The 20,074-nt window shown below is 36.7% G+C and overlaps 1 protein-coding gene across 42 annotated transcripts in view; it reads right to left on the reverse strand.

The window, feature by feature from the left end:
• The window catches only part of LOC141748935 (guanine nucleotide exchange factor DBS-like), a 243,678-nt gene that overhangs the window by 87,032 nt on the left and 136,572 nt on the right, over positions 1 to 20,074 (reverse strand). For 21 of the 42 annotated variants that reach the window (XM_074601727.1, XM_074601713.1, XM_074601726.1 and 18 more), the window contains 4 exons: positions 16,616 to 16,744; positions 15,085 to 15,163; positions 10,316 to 10,395; positions 6,520 to 7,082 (listed from right to left, as the gene is read on the reverse strand). The gene's annotated coding sequence lies outside the window, so the exon portion shown is untranslated. Of the gene's footprint in view, positions 1 to 6,519; positions 7,083 to 10,315; positions 10,396 to 15,084; positions 15,164 to 16,615; positions 16,748 to 20,074 lie in introns of all 42 variants that reach the window. The other 21 variants (XM_074601732.1, XM_074601747.1, XM_074601717.1 and 18 more) reach the window with 5 other exon arrangements.

Raw genomic sequence — 20,074 nt, forward strand, 5'->3', positions numbered from 1 at the left:
AAGAGTTTCTGACACTTTCAAACGTATGAAAGTATTCCAGTCCCCTTTTCAATGTCATTTGACTGCAAGTGAAGAAAATGGCAGGCCGAGGGAGTGCCAATTATGAAAATCTCTAACCTGATTTTGACAAACATGCATAGAATAGAGTTCACCTACTCTTGGAAGATTAAAAATAAAAAAAAAAGAAAGAGTGGTGTGTAAAGGGGCCATATCAGTGTGGGTATGAACACCGTTACAATAATCACAGAATCACAGAATGGTTCAGGTTGGAAGGGACCTTAAGGATTGTCTAGCAGTTATATAGATCAGCCTTCAGGAGCGTTCCATTGCACTGTCTGCAGTACACTTAGTATAACAGGCAGCTTATTCTTTTTAAATACTAAGGGTTTCTTTCAGTTTATTATTGGTTGCTCAATGTTATCTTTGCATTTGTGAGAATCACATTTGAAGACTGATAACACAACATGACAAAGTATTGAAAGACTGCTTGTTTTGGCATTGGGTTTTTGTTTTGTTGGGTTTTTGTTTTTTTTTTTAATAATTGATGTTCCTGTTACATGAGATGTCATATTGAATTTGGTTTTGCCCTGAGGTGACTGGATAGGATTCTAAAAGGGTTTTCACAGCCTGTATTTTAGGAGATAGAGGCATTGCTAGAAGCAACTCCCAAAAGCAGGAATACATGCAGTGCGTTTATTCAAAACAAGTGGTATTTAAGCTAGGTAACCGTCAGTACACCTGATGACTTCTTCTTTACTGCACTTTGTAACCAGAATCCACAGTCTGCTGCATATTGCTTTGTATTTGGTTGAAGATTTTCCCAATAAAATTCTTTTATGTGGGTATGTGCTGTTGGTGAGAAGTTTCTGTTAGATGTGTGAGTGGGAGGTTGCAAAGCTCTTCTGTACAAAAGTAATCAGGGAAAACAGTATGGCCATAAAAAGAGTGATATTTTGGACCAGTGGTCTGTTTCTCTTAGGGATTTGTGGTGGCATTTATCATGCAATGTGTGGTACTCTGCACAGCTTTCTGTTTTGTTTAAGATTTCAAAACTCCCAAAACACAATTGTATTTTTCTACTATTTGCTTGTCTTGTAATACACGTTGAATTTAAGTGCTTTTTAAAACCGATGACTTTTAGCTATGACACCTGCCTGCAGCCTGAACTTGCAACAGTTAATTTGTCAATTCCACCTCATATTTAGGTTTTATGCTAAAAACAAAAAAAAACAAAACAAAAAAACCAAAAAAAAACAAAAACCAAAAAACCACCAACCTGTAGTAAGATATCACAGAGAACTACCTGAAAGAGGGTCTAATCTGCTGATTGATCATCGCATTCAATTTTTTTGGTTGGGCTTTTTACATAGTATTCCTTAAAAAACCCTTTCAGTTTATTTGAACTTAGTTTCAGATACCTTTGGAAATGAGATCCCATTGCCCTATGCATTGAATGGCATTTTGAAAGTCCTTAAGTGCTCGGAAATGACTCCAGGACACAGTGTGCAATGAGGACAACCGTGGAATCCTTCAGAATGGAAGGGACCTTTGAAAATTGCCTAGTGAAACCCTCTGCTCAAAGCAGGGTTACCAACAAAGCTCAACCAGGCTGCTCGGGGCTGTTCCCAGTCAAGTTTCAAGTACCTCCAAAGACGGAGACTCCATGACCTCTTCAAGTAGGTGAACACCTACTTGTTGTCAATTGACTTGTTGTCAATTATTTTCTTATAACCAGTAAAAATGTTCATTGTTGCAGTTCCTACCCGCTGGCTCTTAACCGATACTAAATGGCAATAGAAACCATACAGTACCTAGGGCACTGGTTACATCCAGTGCTCTGTCTTGGCCTAGCCAGTGTTAAAGCATGAAAACACAGAACTTTGAGTCTTGTGCTAAGGCTTACAAAATCATTTCTCTTCCCTAAATGATCTAAACATGTACATGAATGGTAGCTCTTGTATGATCTCTTCCCTGATCTTGTGTACAGGCTGTAAAATGATGGGCAATTACAAGGCAACAAAGGACCTGGGTTAAATTTTTTCTTTTGGTAACAGTCTATAGAAAGTGGACCTTGAAAACAGGGGATAAAGCCCTGTGTGCCCGTGAACGGTGTATTTTAGTTGCAGTGAGTAAAATGAACTTTGATGGCTTTCCTTGACTCTCTATAAAGAGTGGCTACTTTGAGTGATAGTTCAGTATCAGTGGAAAAAACGTGATTTCAGTTTTATCAAAAAAAAAAAAAGTTAATTCGGGATGCAAATACAGTTTCTCATTTGGCACTATAAATGATCCTATTTACACAGAGAAGTCCAATGTTATTTAGATTGAAAGGTATTTCTAACGCATCATTTGTTCTATTGTTAGGCATCACGGCAGGCTTGATGTAATTATTCCTAACTTGCCTTTAATAGATAGCTTAGTAGAAATAGGAATTGCTTCCTTTCCTCAAAGTATCTCTGACTTCAAGGTATGTAATGACAATATGCTCAAAGAAAGATACTGTCAGAACCTAGGTCATTCCAAGGAAGTAATCCTTTTTTCTATTTTGAACTCCTCTTACTTGTCCTGCCCCACTATTGATAATGATCTACTCTTGTAATTTAATCAGCACTGATAATTAAGTAATTTGGTAATAAGAGCATAGACAATATTTTCACCAATTTACTAATACAGGCCACTATCCCTGCCTTTAAGATCCATGTAAGTCTTATGTGGATTCAGCCATGTTCTTTGTGAGTGATGACTTCTACCATACATTTTCTTTTAATATATTTTTGGGGGGGACTAAAGAACACTTTTACTTCATGAGAGGATATGCCACTAAACTTCTTCAAGGTAAGCTGCAACTTGTTGCTTTATTATCTAGATGTGTGTTGACCCTTAGTGATAGACTAGGCTATTGAAGAATTAACTTTGCTTTCAGATTGACTGTGCTTACTGTTGCTTGAGACCTTTTAACGTGATTTTAACTTCCTTTTCTTTCATTTCTGCATCAGCAGTGCTTTTTGTTTGTGTACCAAGGGATCTGGAGCTTTCATTTGTCATCTCAAGGTTCTTTAACAAGATGGTAGGGGATACTGTTACAAATTTTGCTATTTAGCAATGACGTTTTCTGAGATGTGGTTCAAGTTTTGATGAACAGTGAATAAAAGCATGCAGTAAGTGAGCAGTAGTAGCTTTTTTGGCAGGGAAAGCTTTGAAAGAGGAAAAAATATCCCAGCTACAGTGGGAACATAAAGAATTTATGTCCTACGTCCTATGTGTTGAGAATTTAAAGAGAAAGGTCAAAAATCTAGAATAAAGATCTTTTGCCATTTAACTTCCATGAGGTTTAATCACTGTAAGCAGCCTGATTTGGCTTTTATGATACAATTAGTAAGTGTATGAAATAAGTGCTGCTTTGGTCATCTTTGCAAGCTGTGCGAAGCTTAGCGCTATAAATCTTTTAGTTTCTGTCAGATTCTACCACGATCACAATGGCTTGAGATTTTGAGAAAAGATGAAGCATAGCATACGTCTTTAGAATTAGTCTGCTCACTCTGTCATGGGACTGAGCCTTGGCAGGAAGATGCTATGGGATACATAAATCAGGAAAGTAACCTGTATGTCTCCTGATTTGGTATGCTAGAACACAGCTGTCTCCGTGGTAATATGTTCTTTAATGCTTCGTTGAACGTGTTCTTAGAGAAATGAAAATGCATGTGTTTGACACGCTTGCATAGTTGGTTGGTGGATCAAGAAAGATTTTTCTTAGGTTTTTTATTTCTCCCTCATCTTTTCATGGGCATCATTATCCATTACTTAAAATTATTCTGAGAACAATGTCTGAAGCTTCCTTCCTCAGCTTATTTGAATATGCCTCTATAATCTACACAGAGCAGTGTCCTTTTGGACATATGATAAAAAATTAATAGGACTTCAAATTTTTTAGCAGTTGGCTCCAGCTGCTGGATTTCTTCCTGTATTAAAATCACTTAAAATCTCTTTTCAGTTCTGTTCAGAAGGCAAATTATCTATGAAGGGTAGATAAAGTAAAACTGGCAGATCTAGTATTTCTTGATGATATGTGTGCGTATTAAAATATGCAGTTCTCTGAGGCAACATATAAAACATGCATAATCTATTATAATGAGATTCCAGAAAGTACCACTCACAACGGCTGAAATGTTTGGAAGTGCTATGGAGGAATGTGCAGTGCAGGCCCGGCTTCAGATGGAACCCTGACTTCTGTGAAATTTGTGTGGGAGTTACCAGTGTAGTCCAGGACAAAATACACCCATCACTATTAACACTATTTGCATCACGGTGTGGGAACGTTGTCCATTTCTTTAAATGAAAAAAACTTGCACCGTTTTTTACTAAATATCACAGACACACACTCTAAAATCACTGTAGTAGAGAGAGTCCCTCTTCCTGTGTTTTTCTTTCCAATACTATATGAGAGAAGGTAGGAGAGGAAAGAGTTTTTCCATTACCAGTATTTTGGAGGAGAGAGGAAGGCTGAAAGATGTTAACAGAAGTTGTCCAGCATTAGGCAGATAGAATAATGAATCCTATGAAAAAGATGAATCCTTTTTTAAATCTCTGTTTTCACAGTATAAAAGCAGTGTAGTTCCATATTTGCACACCTTAAAATTTTGAATAAGATAGAATGAAGTTATAAGAGAAATAATTATATTTAGCTCAGAATTGCACTATCCTTTTCAATAATGATTTCTTTTCAAAATATTTGAAATATTTACACGATGATAAATAGTACCTGTTGTTGCCTCACAGTTACCAACATATTACTAGCGTTCTCTTAATTAATCCATCTTTTCTAATAGTCTGAGTCTCTCAGGAACTTTTAAATAGTACTTAGGACAAGAGGTTACATGCTGTGAACACAGAATTTCACATACAAATTAAACAGATACCAGGTTATAATTATGTCAGACAGTCCAGCAGTAAGAGTTATGGCCCTGAATAAACCAGAAATTCAAGAATGCAAATGAGAGATTTCCTAAATGGGACACATAAGGCAGCTGATGGCGGGTAAATGAAGGGAGACGTGTTTGAAATATGACTTGTATCTCGAGTAGGGATGGCTTTCAGTTTGTCATCGATGTCACTGTGTGGCTGGACTCAGAAGCCACAAACGCCTCCGTGGGCTGACGTATTTCTGTCTTCCATTTAGGCATATGATTAAAAACCACATTCTTAGAAATAAAAAATGGAAGGGTGACTGACCAAAGCAGAAAGCTCTAAACTATAAAACTAAATTAAAGTTCTTATAAATTTGTCTTCTTTGTTTACAATATAGTTGTGGAAAGTTGAAGGTGCAGGGTTTGGTAGTGCTGATTATTCATAGAATCACAGAATCGTAGGGTTGGCAGGGACCTCTGGAGATGATCCAGTCCAACCCCCTGCCAGAGCAGGGTCACCCACAGCAGGTGGCACAGGAACGCCTCCAGGCGGGTTTGGAATGTCTCCAGAGACGGAGACTCCACCACCTCTCTGGGCAGCCTGTGCCAGGGCTCTGCCACCCTCACAGCAAAGAAGTTCCTCCTCATGTTGAGGTGGAACTTCCTATGCTCATTAATTATTTATTATTTTTTGTCATTTCATAAATTCTTTATTTTATCTCATATAAACGGTTGTACTACTGTTGTAGCAAACCTGGCTACAAATTTGTTGTTTTGTTGGTTTTTTTTAAGTGGGCATGAAGGCATTTGTAGCATTATTAAGAAAAGCATACCTGTGAAATCTGCAAAGATTCTGCCTAAAAAGAGAAAACACATTACATTTTGTCAACCTTTATATCTGTCCTTTAATATAAATTCGGGTTGAATAAGAAACTAGATGCATAGTTTTATTTGAGTTTCTGAATTTCCCTGCCAGTGGAGCAGTAACTGCCTTCATCGTAGATAAGTGCTAGTTGTACTGTTCAAGTAACTGGGTCCTCAGTGCGTACACTGTGAGAGGCTCAAAACTGCTGGCATCAATTCTTGTCAAGACTTTTGGCACAATATTGCTGGCATCTTCTGTGAAGACTGTTGAAGTCACCTTGTGATTTGAAATGCTACTTAACTTTTAAATGACAGCATATAATTAATATAAAAGAATATTATCTGTTGTCTTTGCAATACAGCCATCATATCACAGTTAAAAACAGTAGAAAAATCTCTCATGCCCATCATCTCATGCCCATCATTCTCTCTTTTCCCTCTTTTTTGCCTATGTCTTGCTTGTGAGGTGCTGCTCTTACAAAAATGAACCAATACTTCTTTGTTATTTTAAAAGATAACCGCAAACTGGAATCAGAGAAATAAGTAGAACAGCGATTACTGTAGGAGCTGGGTAGCTGGCAACACTTAAAGGAAAAAGGCAAGTAAATACACCAAAACAAAAAAAAACCAAACTTTTTTTGTTGCATGTGCCTCAAGCTGTCTGTGGACACAGTTTGCACTGAAATGCCTTTTATCATTCTTAAACATAGTCCTACTGTAAGCAATCGATATCTGGGTTGGGGGGGCTTACCTTTCTGACAAAAACTGTAGAACCGATCACCTGCATCAATCCTATTTTTAGAAATAATTCATCAAGGTTGCACAGACATCTTGATGTCTGTAATAATATTAATGCATGTTGAGCCTGCCATCTCCTCCCCATCACAGTTAATGTTGCTTTAGTCTTTTACACCTTGGAAAGAATTAATATATTGAGGCAAATGAAGAAAGAACGGGGTGTGTTGATAGGTCCTCAAATTCATCCAAACCGTTTAGCAACTGGAAAGTCCCTGTGCAACACCACAGACCTGGTTTTTGCAGATCTAGCTGGACAGTTTGCTGAAGTCTGTTATTGTATGAGGCAGCACTTTGCTGTAAAGCAGATGCTATTCCCAGTTAAAAGAAGTAGCAGAGTCCTCTCAATGTGTATCCCTCCTGTTTCTTAGGATAGCTCTTGCTCCACCCTCTTCCTTCTTGTCCATTGTTTCCCAGAAGCGAGGAGAAAGGAAAACCCTGTGGTTCTCTGAAATGCTGTTGAAGGAGAGCGGGAACTGCTTTTTGGCTGGACGGCATTACAAAACGATGATCTATATTCTAGAAAAGGATAGAGATAACAAGGCTGCTTAGAGAATGTGTAGGGAGCAGTCTTGCAAGGTCTGGAAGGGAATAAGAGTATTTTTTTCATTGAAATAGGGGAAGAGAAGGTCTTAGAAAAGAGATTAATAGAATAGGCTGTGGAAGAGAGAAATATGGACCACTAAACCAATCATAATCTTCTGAAGTTTCTTACATTCCCTCTGAGCCTGATAGACCCTTATTTAATAGAAGCTCATTTTTTTTCAGATCAAAAGAAATATTGACATAACAATGTACAGTTTTACTTCGATTTCAATTGAGACTTGAGGTTTTGCATTCATTTCAGTGACCTTAGACCAAATCTATAAAGGATGAAAAGTATCTACTATTGTTTGACTTTCAGAATGCACGTCTGAAGTATAAGGGAAGAAACAGGTATAGCTTGGATGAAGTACTTAAAGGCATACTAAATCATAACAGTATCTTTTTATAGTGTAGAGATTAAGGCTTCACAATAAGCACAATAAGAGTATCACTAATTTCCCTGTGAAGTCAGTCTAAGACAACAATGAGGAAAGCCGATTAGTTGCAAATCGGTGTAGAAGCACGCTGCTGTATCACAGTACGGCTGACCATTCTGTACCTCTTTCATAAGAAAAATAAAATCCATATTCTTGTTTACCAGATATTTTTCTGAACCATGAAAATTATTGTAAATGAGTACGAAGATGACAACAGAGAAAATGAATGTTCTCAAATGGAAGTTTGGAGGCAATTTAGGCTGTTCTTTTAAGAAGAAAAGAATGTCAGAATTCTCACGGTGTGATTACACAAGCATTCTAGACAACTTTTATTTGTTCTTACTGTATAATTTTGTTTCTAAAGTAAGTTGATTTAAGTCTTAAGCTGGTTGCTGATGCTAGGAAGACCAATTTGTAAGAATAAGTTCCTGTAGCTTGGGAAGCTTCAGTGCATCTGTTTTCATGGTTGATTATTGTGGATTGTTAAACTCCTTTTCGGAACAGTGTTAAACTGGTATATGTGGGGTTTTTTATTTGCTCTGGATTAATTTAATGTGTATTGGAACCAGATGGGATGATTTCAAAGGGTATGGATTGATCACCTTTATCTTTCTGTAATATTTTAAAATTATATTTTAAAAGTGTTCACCAGCAAAAGTTCTTGTACTTATCCTTTTCTACAGAAAGGAAAGGAATTCAAACTACTCTTTTATCCACAACAGAGTATTTCTTTGGCTTTATAGATGTTCTGTATTATTAGTAGTTCTCTGTAGAACTCCCTTTCGACATCAAAACTTTGGTCTTGCTGTAGAAAGTTACAGAGATTATGATTTAATTATAAGCTGTGAGACAACACGTATTATTTTGAGAGGAAACTGCATAGCAACGTAAAGGCAGCAATAATAATTACATGGTAGTTTTTGTTATAAGTGTGGGGTGTTCATAGGATAAGTTATATCTTGCCATACGCATCTTGAGATGAATATCAATGCTACTTCAATATGAGCCAAACCAGATGTGTCTGATAAACTGGAAGGGCACTACATAACCTTGAAATAACACAGAGGCTAGCTAGGCTAAGTTCTTGAGATAGCTCTCTAGGGTCCCAGATGGTGCAGGCCTTGAGGCTTTGAAGTTCCTGTAAGAATTAAACCGGCAGGGTAAGAGACCCTGTGATTTAGTAAGAGTTGTGAAGGAGGAGGGTGTCCGCTTCAGTGTCCCCTTCAGGCAGGACTGCAGGTCCATGGGTTGGGTTGCTGCCAATTGAGGCAGATCTTACATGGGGAAAAGAAGTTAACTTCTGCATGGATGAGAGAATTAGTAATTGAGGAGAATGCTCCTCCATACGCTTCAGATTAGCCATTTTACTGTTTCTTACACCCTGGCGTCAAAATCTTGTGAGGGAAAACCACTGCAAATGCTGTGTTTTTATTTTTGATTTCTGCAGCCAGCAGCAAAGAAAATTCTGACAGCTTAATCAGCCAGTGTTATGCAAATGCAAGGAAAATTACAGTAGTTGATGTTTGAAGAGCATTGTCAGCAGTGCAAGTGTTTATAATGTTTGATAAAGTTATGGCTTTTTTTGCAAACAAGTAAAAATAAAACATGTATCACTACATTTTCCCATACATTTTTGTTTTGGATTCCCAGTGAAATTCAAATTCAACTGAATCGGTTTTGTCTAATCAGATGGTCAGTGTTTAGTGCTAGGGTAATATATTTTTGTATTTATTTTTTGCAGTCCTTTCAATTGTTGTTAAAACAGTGAAGAAAAATGAAGGAGGAAAAAAAAGCTGGGAAAAGGCAGAGATAGTCATCACCACCCAAGCACCTTCAACACAATGATTATTTCGTAAGACGTGAGGTGTTGTCAGCATTGTTAGCTGGGTGCAGAAAAACGGACAATAGACCCTTGCGTTGGCAGTTTGGATTTCCACTGGTTTGAGGCGCCACAGAAGCAGGCATCATCTGATAGACTGGGCAGCAAAAAACATTGGCATAATTCTGAGTCTGACAAAAAAGGCTAGCTACTGTATCTTTGCTCATTGGGAAATTTCTTTGTGGTATATTGAATAGACATATTGGCCAGAGAGTAACAGTATCTCAGGAGATGCTGTGATCTACAAAGTTGATGGTTTTTGTCAGGGTTAGGCTGATGGTTGGACTCGATGATCTGAAAGGTCCCTTCCAACCTAGGCAATGCTGTGATTCTATGTTGATGTCCCAGCATGGCTGAGAACATAGTAATTCAAGCTTGTGCAGCATCTTCATCTTGATGAGGGGGTTTATTATGCGAAGCTCACTTGTACAGGTGCTTGATCTGAAAGAGGCAGAAGCATAGGAGGAAGGTGGGATAATGCCTTAGAAAGTGCATTAGCTTTGGGGGGATGCAATTTGTGCTCAAGGGATAGTGCATTGACACAGAAGAAAGAAAATATGGACCTACTTATCTGCCTGTAGAGAGGGAGGTAGAGCTGTGATGATTTCACTGTGTTGTGGTTTTAGTCATTCTTTTTTTGACATGTAACAGCTAAATGTCCCTGAAATATCAGAACAAGCGAGCTCTAAACTGAGATTAGAAATAGCCCTTCCAGTCTCAAAGAAGAACCATTGCGGGTTTAAGTACTACGAATGAAATGTGTTCAAATAAGCTACAGTTATCTAAGGCTTATAGAATCCAATGCAAAACCTGGAAAGCAAGAAGCAGTGAATTGAAAATAGTTGCAGTACCTCCATCACTAGGTGTTAAAACCAAAGACAGACAGCATTTCTTTGTGTTGATGAATATATCAGAATTGTTGCTCATTTCACTGCAAAAAGTAAAAGAATATTAAGGTTTTCATGCTGAAAGATATCTGTGTTGCACTTTGGAACATATGCTTGTACACACAAAAAAAATGGGCTGACAGTATAACAGGGATCCAGTACTGTGGTTCAGAACTTTTAAACATAGTTTCATTATTTCAATAGTTCTCCATCCTGTTGATTACACTTCTTTTTTTGGCAGCTCTGAAAAAATACTAGTTCACAGATTCTTTAATTGAATTTCAGCCGAGAAGTTGTCTGTATGGTGTAATTCAATGAACTTCAATTTTTCATCACTCTCAAATTGGAAGCTGAAAAGTAGTAACCTATGGAGTTGTATGTCACAGTGTCTAAAGTCCACCTTACTTGGAGGTTGATTTTCTTTTTGGTGTCGTAATGTACCTGCATTGTTTTGAAATAGAAGAAAATACCTTTTTGGTAACGAGCACAAAAGCAAGTATTTCACGTACTGTACTGCTTTTTTTTTTGGTACTATACAATTGCTTTAGCTAACTAACAGCTCTGTTAGTTTGGCAGTGTTGACATATATCAACAAAAATAGATGCAGACAGTCAATTATTTGAATTATGTTCAGAGAGATTCTCATCTCTGTTTTTTGAGAGAAGAAACTTTAATGAGGGAGAACCATTCCTGTGCCAATCACAACAAAGCAGAGCTGCTGAGAGCAAGGGGCAACTCAAGTCAGGCTTTTAGGGGGTTTACTTGTTTGTTTGGGGTTTGTTTGGTTTCTTACTTTGCTGTCAAAATTCATATGTATTAGAACATTAGATTACTTTAGGGGGGAAAAAAAATGTGAACTCAGTTCAGCCTATACATTTGAATTTAGTTCTTCAAAAACCAGCATACAAAGTTTGGAAAGTGATGATGCTGGTTTTAAGTGGGAGAAGAAAAATTCTGAGTAGAGAGCTGACAAGGTTTTTCTGTGATTCCTATTTAAATTTTCAATTATGCCCTTTTTTAAAATCAGTACACATCATGTACAAAACACTGTACAGTGAATCAAAATATATTTTTCTGCTTTCTGGAGTAACCAATGTGCACTGACTACCACGGCATGGCTGAGCATTTACTGATGTCTTTCTAGACTTAGGATTGATCAAATCAGGTAGACTGCTGGTCCCCATTTAGGAATAAGGAAAATTTATCTACTTTATGGATTTTGCCTTCCCAGACTACTTACAGACATTTGTGATGTAGCTTTCGTGTGGAGAAGACATTCCGTTTCCCTGACTCTTACATAGTTGATAACTTTAATAAACCATAAAACAATTTTACATTTGAAAGTTTTCTGACCTTACAAGCTTTTTTTAAAGTGTCTACATGCTTTATTTACTGCAAGGTAACGGGACTTATTCTTCTACATCACCAAGATGCTTAAGTATGTTCTTAATTAAAGTAGTTGCATATTTTCAATCTTACGTGTTTGCTGTCTGGAAGTTAACATGGCTATGTGTTTCGGAGAATAAATGAAAAACTTTGAACACAGTGATACCAAATGCTTGGTCTAAATTTTCAGGTGTAAATGGTAAAAGATATTCTATGATAAGTGGGTTTTGGATGTATATTAAATAAAATGAGTCTAGCACTCATATACTGCCTTATAATGCCAACTTTTATAATAACATTCATTTTCATGACTTGAAAGCCTTGATTTTTTTCATCAGAACATTCCAGCCGTACCTTCTTTGTGCATGTGTGACTGCATGTTGGTTTTGGCTTACTGAATGGAAGGAAAAAAGCTGTTTTCTTGGAGTGTAAGTGGGAAGAGCTGCAATAATATTCTAAATAATTGTTCCCCGTTATCTAATTTTTTTATTAAAATGAGAAAATAACTGCTCTGTGAATATGCACGTCTCCTGCTACTGCACAGCTGTAATCAGAATTCAATGGACAAAGATTTTTTCCTAAACTGTACATGCAAAAGGAAGTTCTGTCAGAGAGATCAATTAGATCATAATTGATGGTACTGTATCTCTAAATAAGAAGCATCTTTATTTTTTAAAAAACCCAAACAACCAAACCCTTTCATTTGCATAAAAATATGACTTACAGCTGGTATACATTTTAAAGATAATTATGTGAGGGGAAAAGAAAGAATCCTTATAAAATTAAGGGTTTATTGACCTTATTCTTGAGATGAAAAGTATTCTAAAACGTATGGGTTTTATATGCAGTTTGCATGAATATAAAGTGCTTTCAATTATTAAAAATGCTTCCTGGCTCGACAGTTATGTACTTCTGTTCAAATTGACTGTCAAATATTTGACATCCAGATTATTCTCCCTGTTTCAGTGCAACTGCAGAGACTGTTACGGAAAAATACAAGCATTCAGAAATTCAGGCTTTTCATTGGACTTTCGTATTAATATTTTTAAGTTGTTAACATTATCAAAGCACACATTAAAGAAAAATAATGGTAAACTAACATGGCTGCTTCTGGTGACTGACATCCTTGTTTGAACATGCTGAAAATCGTTTTTCCAGATCATGTCAAAGGACAAAGTTGTAGAGCTCTCAGGTGTTCTTTAGCTTATTCCAAAACAGAGTTGATTGCCAGTCTGTCTTCCTTCCTGATTTTCATAATCCTCATTATAATCATGCACTAAAGAGCAAGCTGAATCAGCATTTTGATTAAGGAGATTGTTCTAATAATAAGTGAATAGCCTTTTTTCTATTGAGTGAAACACTAACCAAAGAACTCTTAAAGCTTTTGTTTCTATGAGACATATCTTTCCAAAAAAATACCAGATTTCACGAATTTCCTTCATTTGACTGCAGGATAAGGATAACTGCCTTCCATGGCAGCCGTGTTATTTAATATTGCCTTTAAGAACAGAAAGATCTAGCTGGAAGTCACTGAATAAACTTCTGTAATGAGGAGAATAGCAAAGGCTTATAAAATGAAGACCATTTATTTAAACAACAACAAAAAAACAAACCCAAAAATAAAACCAAGAACAAAACTCCAACAAAATCTCTGACTGAAATGAATGGAGATGCACACTAGGACACAAACTAAAAGTACTGTATATGTTACCCTCTTTCTCTGTTATTCTTAGTTGATCACCTCTTGGTATGTAAAAAAAAAAAAATAAAAATCTCTTAACAGAGTAGAGCAAGCTTTAAGAAAGCTATTGGCAATGATATGAAGGATTTAGAGCATGCTATTAACGATCATCTCCACTCATTCTCTCATTAGCAAGAACCTTTAACAAGCTGTCTGCTGTCCAGAGCGAAGATATTTTTCCTTCTATCCTTTTTCTGTTTTACAGTTTCTTGTGGAATACTGCTTCCAAATTTGACACATCAGTCTTTTGCAAGAAATGTCTAGGCTGTTCTGCCAACTCTGGAGCTTAGCACAGATGACTTGATATTAGATAGAGAGGCCCTTCCTTATGTCCTTAAGCTAGAATGCCATTCTTGTGAACTTTAGGCCAAGCAGTTTTGGCTGACTTAAAGACGCTTCGCTTTGACCGGTCCACCAAGTGTTCCTCTGTTATCTCAGTCTTTGCAGTCCCTGTGTGAGGGGGACTGCTTAGAGTGGCTTTTCTGCCAAACCTAATTGCTTCTTGTTTGGGACGGGAAGCTGGGACTGTGAGGTGTCACCCTTGCCTGGCCTATCCTTCTAATTCTTTTTCCGCTGGGAAATAGTAAAGGCTATTTTGTTATCCTAACTTAACAACAATCAATGAAACGAAAATGAACTGTCACCTAACAGAAATGCAAATATAATCTGCTTTAGTCAGTCCCCTGCCCTTGCTCATCAACAGATACACATAAAGAGCTCTCTGTCTGTTTATCTGTGTTTCATCTCCCAAGAGCAGTGATGCCTCCTGATTCTTTACAGTCCCTACCAGACTTACACGCAGCAGCTTAAGATGGTGCTTATGACTTTCACCCCAAAATTAAACATTTCTGGCAGTCAGAGCAATGAGATGTTGGGTAAAAAAATCCCAACAAACTACTCTTCAGAAAACTAGACTCTGACGATGGAAAACAGAGATAATCTTATTTCAGCATATTAATTATGCCTTGTAAGCAATGAATCAAATCACTTTGCTGTATAATACAATTACTGCTGTAATTTGTAGTCATTACAGTTTGCACTGAGGTATAATTGCATAATTCATTTTATGCAGGTTATTGACAGAGAAGGTCTTAAGAACTTTAGCATGGCGACTTACTTCATGTTTACTGCAGTTTAATTTGCAGATGATTAACATAGTAGACCTAATAGCTTGTTGTGTCTCCCTGTCATAGAGTCATTTATGTTTGGATCACGCACAAAAAAAGAAAGATAAAAAATAAAGAGATTCAAGGCAGAAACATGACTACCGGGTGCATTGTTCCCCTTACAGTCCATTAGGCTCTGTGGTGTTGGTGCATTGTGTCTTGTGTGCGGGCTTAATTCCCTGGTCAGCAGTATTTTTGTAACAGGTTTACAAACAGGTTGTTTGAAGACAGTAGGTGCCTTTTCTACATGCAGTGAATTGTTTCAATTAACAATTTAATATTTTGGCATAGTCTTCTGCATCTGATTGATGTTTATTAAATCAGTTGTGACTTGATAGAAATGGATTTTTTAAGTATCAACTTTCACATCTAAAATTGAGCATAACGAATGCTGTTACAAGTTAAGGAGCCTTTGTTGCAGGGAAGCAAAGCACTCTTACCTTGTCCTCTGTGCTTTCTTTGGTACTTTCCTGCTAGAAACAGGTTCCTCCTTGAACATAGGAAGTTCCATCTAAACATCTGACATACAATAAAATATAACAAATAAGTCATATTCATATTGTGGTTGTTTTTTTGTTGGTGGTTTTTTTTTTTGTTTGTTTGTTTTGTTGTTTTTTTTGTTGTTTGTTTATTTTTTTATGATTCTGTGATAAATTTATATCCTGAATGTTATTCATGGTGGGTTTTGGGGGGGGGTTGGATTTTTTTCGCCTTTGGCGTCCCTGTTCCTGTTAGCCTTTACTATTCTAAGAATGATTAGTTTTACACTTATGCCAGTTCCTTCAAAAATAATAGGGATATTTTTCCTTATCTAGTCTCTCTCCTCCTAAATTAAGGAGAGGGATAAAGCTAAAAAAACAACAACAAGAAAAAAAGATTGCCTTACTGAATGCAGTCAGTGTTCTATGTATTACAATGTACAGGCCATACCGACATCACTTAAGAAGATTTACGTGGGTGATTTGTAGAAAATTGTTCTTGTTGAAAAAAAGTGAGGGGATGATTCCGAAAATCTGTCATGTGCTGTGGAACTGATATCTTGGCAGGTTTTGGCACTTAGATTATTCAATTCTCAGTGGTAAATATACATCACTTGGTTCAGAGAAGTTTAGTTATATAATATTCATATAAATTGTATTTGAAAGATACTTTTTCACTGAAGTTTTACCTGAGCAGATACGGTGCTTTGGATTTCTTATGTAATCTGAGAGTTTGTAATTTTAAAATGTTTTACAAGTGTAAACAATTACTTCCAGAACCTTATAAATAGGCAAGTCTAGGACTCATTTTTGTTTTCAGCCAAATTAAGATTTTGAAGTTTGAGAAATCCCCAAGTTACTCAGATGTTACTGAAATTTGCCATAGTGGAAAAACAACTGACTTTATACTAAGCCTTGATTTATTTAAAAAAAAAAAGAAAAAAAGTCGGAGATACATATACCCAGTGCCCCACATACCATAAAATTAAATTGAAGTTTTAAATGTTAGAAGAGCAAGAAAAAAAGTTATTGCAGTGAGTCGTCTGTGTGTTACTATTTGCTTACATCTATAGTATAAATAAACTGTAACTTACATACACTGCACGAAACTGCAATATATTAATAAATTGAAAGTATTCAGTGATAATGATATTGTGAGCTTATAACTGCTTGATTAAAGCCTCGGAATTCCCTTTTCTAACATTCCCCACAAGAAGCTGTCTTATGAATTTGAAAAAGAGAGCTCACCATCATGGAAAATCAATGGAGTAGGAGAAGGGAGAAAATTATTACCAGAAAATACTGGAATGGGTTAAGAATCATAAACCTTAGAAAAGGAGGATCTGATACGAATGAGCAGATGAAGGAAGTTGTCATTGTTGCATGATTGAAAGAGTGATTGCTCATCACCTCATGCAAACAGTATCTGTTGGCTGAGAGCAGACGTAGCAGCCAGCAGTTGCAGAAGAGACTGCACAAACTTTTCTGTTACCTGCAAGTGAGCAGAGCTGAGTCAGTGCCCATCAGCATTCTGTCTTGAAAAGGATTCCGTGCACAGTCCACTCTGTTGTAATAGCAAACTATTCTTTGTCCATCCTGTCAGGGCAGTGCAGAGATGATGCTACTGGGGGAAAAAAAAAAAAAAAAAAAAAAAAAAAAAAAAAAAAAAAAAAAAAAAAAGGAAGAGGTAGGAATTTGGGGCAAACTTTGACAGTGAAATCACAGTAAATTACAGGCGTGCAAGGGAGGACCATTTACTTTTGCCACCAGCAGTGTTTATGGAGTTGTTGCCTCCCTGCTGAAACCAAATCCTGTTGTTAACGTACACACAAGCAAACACGGACAGTGATTTCAGTCTATACATCTGTCATTTTCTAGTTCAAGTAGTTGCTGTTCTTACTTCTCATGAGGATGAGATTGCAGTATGAGGGAGAGTTCATGTACAATGACATGGCAGATATCTTGATCTCTATAGGGGTTCCTCCAAAACCTCATTTGATCTTCATTCTATTTCCAGTGAGTGCTCACAGCAAGCAAAGCAGTGGATGAATATCTTCCAGAGGGAATTGTGCAAGTGAAAAAGGTTATCAGTTGCAGCTGCTTGTCGCTGCCCTCTTTTTGGAGATTACACCGTCACACACCAGCAATCTGCTGATTAAGCAGTTCATGCGAATACTCTCTCATGTGTCATGGACAGAATCAGACAGAACAGTTTAAATAGTTTTTGCCTGAGGTAAATTAGCAGGCTTTGAATTGAAACACAATGAAGTAGATTCAAAAGGGGTAGTAACCTCCTTTTACTGATGTAGTTGAAGCCTTAATACAGTCAATGGACTCATTTGGCCAATCCTTACATCATCTGCTTTGCCCAGCTCAGGATCCCAAAGTGAAATACACTCTCTTTGCTTCCGTGAGTGACTGCAGCATACGTCATTGTGCTCATTTGAAGTCAAATATTCAGTTCACTTGAAATTGCCAGGATAAATGAATTATATCAGCTACATACAGAATTTGATCGTGTATTCTTTTCTGATATAATCTCATAGCAATTTGAAAGAACACTTTCCTCATTTGGCATGATGCATTAAAATATGTTGCGTCTCAGGAATTCTAGTTCTCTTGTTGACAATATGACCTTCATGTAAATCCAAATACATCTTGCTACATGTAGCATAGATTAGCCCTTAAAGGATAGACAACTTCTCACGTACCCAAAAGAAAAACTGGTAGCCCAGTTCTGCTTGAAGAATAGCTACCTCATGGGAGCTACATACCATTTCCATAAAATACTAATGCTTTACCTTTATTAGGTAATAAGTCACATAAATTTGACCAACTTAAGCCTGGAAGCACATTCCTAATTGAGAGCTCTAACAAGAAACGTTAAAGAAAGAAAATAAAGAAAAAGCAAACTCGATGCAAGATTTTATCAAGATGCTTCTCCAGCATGTAAGCATCTCTAGATGGTATTTGTTGTGGCTTTATTATCGCCATTTTGGTGATAGTTGAGTACTTTACTTACTGTAGGTATCATCATTGTACTATTTCACTTTGCAAATAGAAATGAAATATGTAGATAAAGTAACTTAAGCAAGGACTTGTGTGTTTGCAGTTGGGTAAGCAGTTGAACATGTCCTCCTATTGCTAGGCTACTCTCCTTTTCCTTCCACTACTCTTTCTCCTGATAAGTAGAACCTATTTTGATGAGTAAGTCTCCTTCTGTCCCCTTCTTCCTCTGCCCCTACCTGTCAAGATACTGTAAAGTGATCCAATGCATCTCCTAGAACCCTTGAACAGTGTCCTTGGCTCACCCGAGCTGTTTGGTTAAGTTGGAATAGCAAAAGAATAAATTCAGATTGCCTCACAGATTAAAATATTTAGAATTTGAATATACTGTACCCTCAATATTTTTAATTACTTTCTGTGTTATTTTATGACTGTATCTTTATTTCTGAGTATGGCTTTTCATAAGCAATGAGTACTAGTTGTAAGCTAGAAGGGTGAAGGGTTTTATGATAAAAGAACTGGTTGTGCTTGTAAGCTACTGTGAATACAATTCTTCATAATAAATATAAGTTTAGATTACACATACCCTGTAAGGGGAAGGGAGGCAGAAAGCAAGCTTTTCATATTTGACACAAGCACCTCTATCTAGGAAATTTATATTCGTGATTATGAAAAATAACATTTTATGATTAAGCTGATACTATATGGAAATTACAATTATTTTTCCACACTTCCTATAATTGTTGCAAATTTCTCACAATTGACCAAATTAGTATGTTTTCATGCATAGTAATAATTTCCAAATACTATTCCTGAGTTACGTATGATGTCTTGCACCTTACTTAAGAAAAAAATATTGCATGTACAATTACATTTTCTTATTGTTTGCATGCAACCTCTTTTTTAAACTACTTTTGTTCAGGAAAAAAAAAAAAAAAAGCTTTTTTAAAAAGTTGTCATAAGGACCTGCAACAAAATGAAGTTATTCTGCTCTCTTCCTTGACAAACTTTATCCTCAGAATACAGAATCCAAACTGCTTCAGAAATTCTTTGAAAAAAAATAATGGCAAATGTTGCTATGGTTACAGAACCATTCCCATTTGCTTTTCTTCTCTGCCTTAGCAATGAAAGTGGAAAGAGATATTTTTATTCCAACGATTTGTATGATGCTTTGCAGGGGAGATTCATCTCCCCCTAAATATTTCTCAAACAGTTTTTTAAACTGGAATATTTTGGGGTTTGGTCTTTTCTGACGTTATTTATCCCTGTCTTCTTAATCAAGTTGATCTTAAAAAAAGTTGTAGTGAAATTGTGAGTTTCGCTCACAATTCAACTTGGATGAAGGATAGATTCAATTTCCCTCCTTCCTCAGTCTAATAGCCCTCAGGTATAAAATACTCAGGTTGCCTTGAGTTACCTAAGTCTCAGGAGTGACTAGCACTGATTATTTTTTATTAGTTTGGGTTTTTTTAAAGATTAAAACACAAGCTATTCTTAAGATTTCTTAAGTGCACGTGGAACAGATAAGATAGTGCTCTAGGATGCCCAGTTTTACCCCACAAGGTTGCTGGGTTTTTTTCCTTTGTATTTTCATAAGCAACTTTCAGTTTCGTCTCCTTCCACTAACACAAACCTCTGTGAACCCAGGAAGAAGCCCACGATGCTTTCCCTCTCAAAGATACTGTCCTAGGACAAGTAATTTCTAGTATGGCTGAATTTAAATGTTTATGAAAACTTTTCTGAATTTCTTATCAACAAAGCATCATCATCAGCTCTTCCTGAGGATGAAAATATATTTGGAAGCAGCCGCTGCCAGAGTAATGCAACTGAAATGTTCTCCTGAGGACAATAAGCAACCTCTTTTAAGGTAGCGATGATATGGCATAAATGTACTCCCTAAGGACAGAATAACTGATGCATTTCCCTGGGGTCCGTTATGATTCCG

Source organism: Larus michahellis, chromosome 9 (genome assembly GCF_964199755.1).
Source record: "Larus michahellis chromosome 9, bLarMic1.1, whole genome shotgun sequence".
Lineage (NCBI taxonomy): Eukaryota > Metazoa > Chordata > Aves > Charadriiformes > Laridae > Larus > Larus michahellis.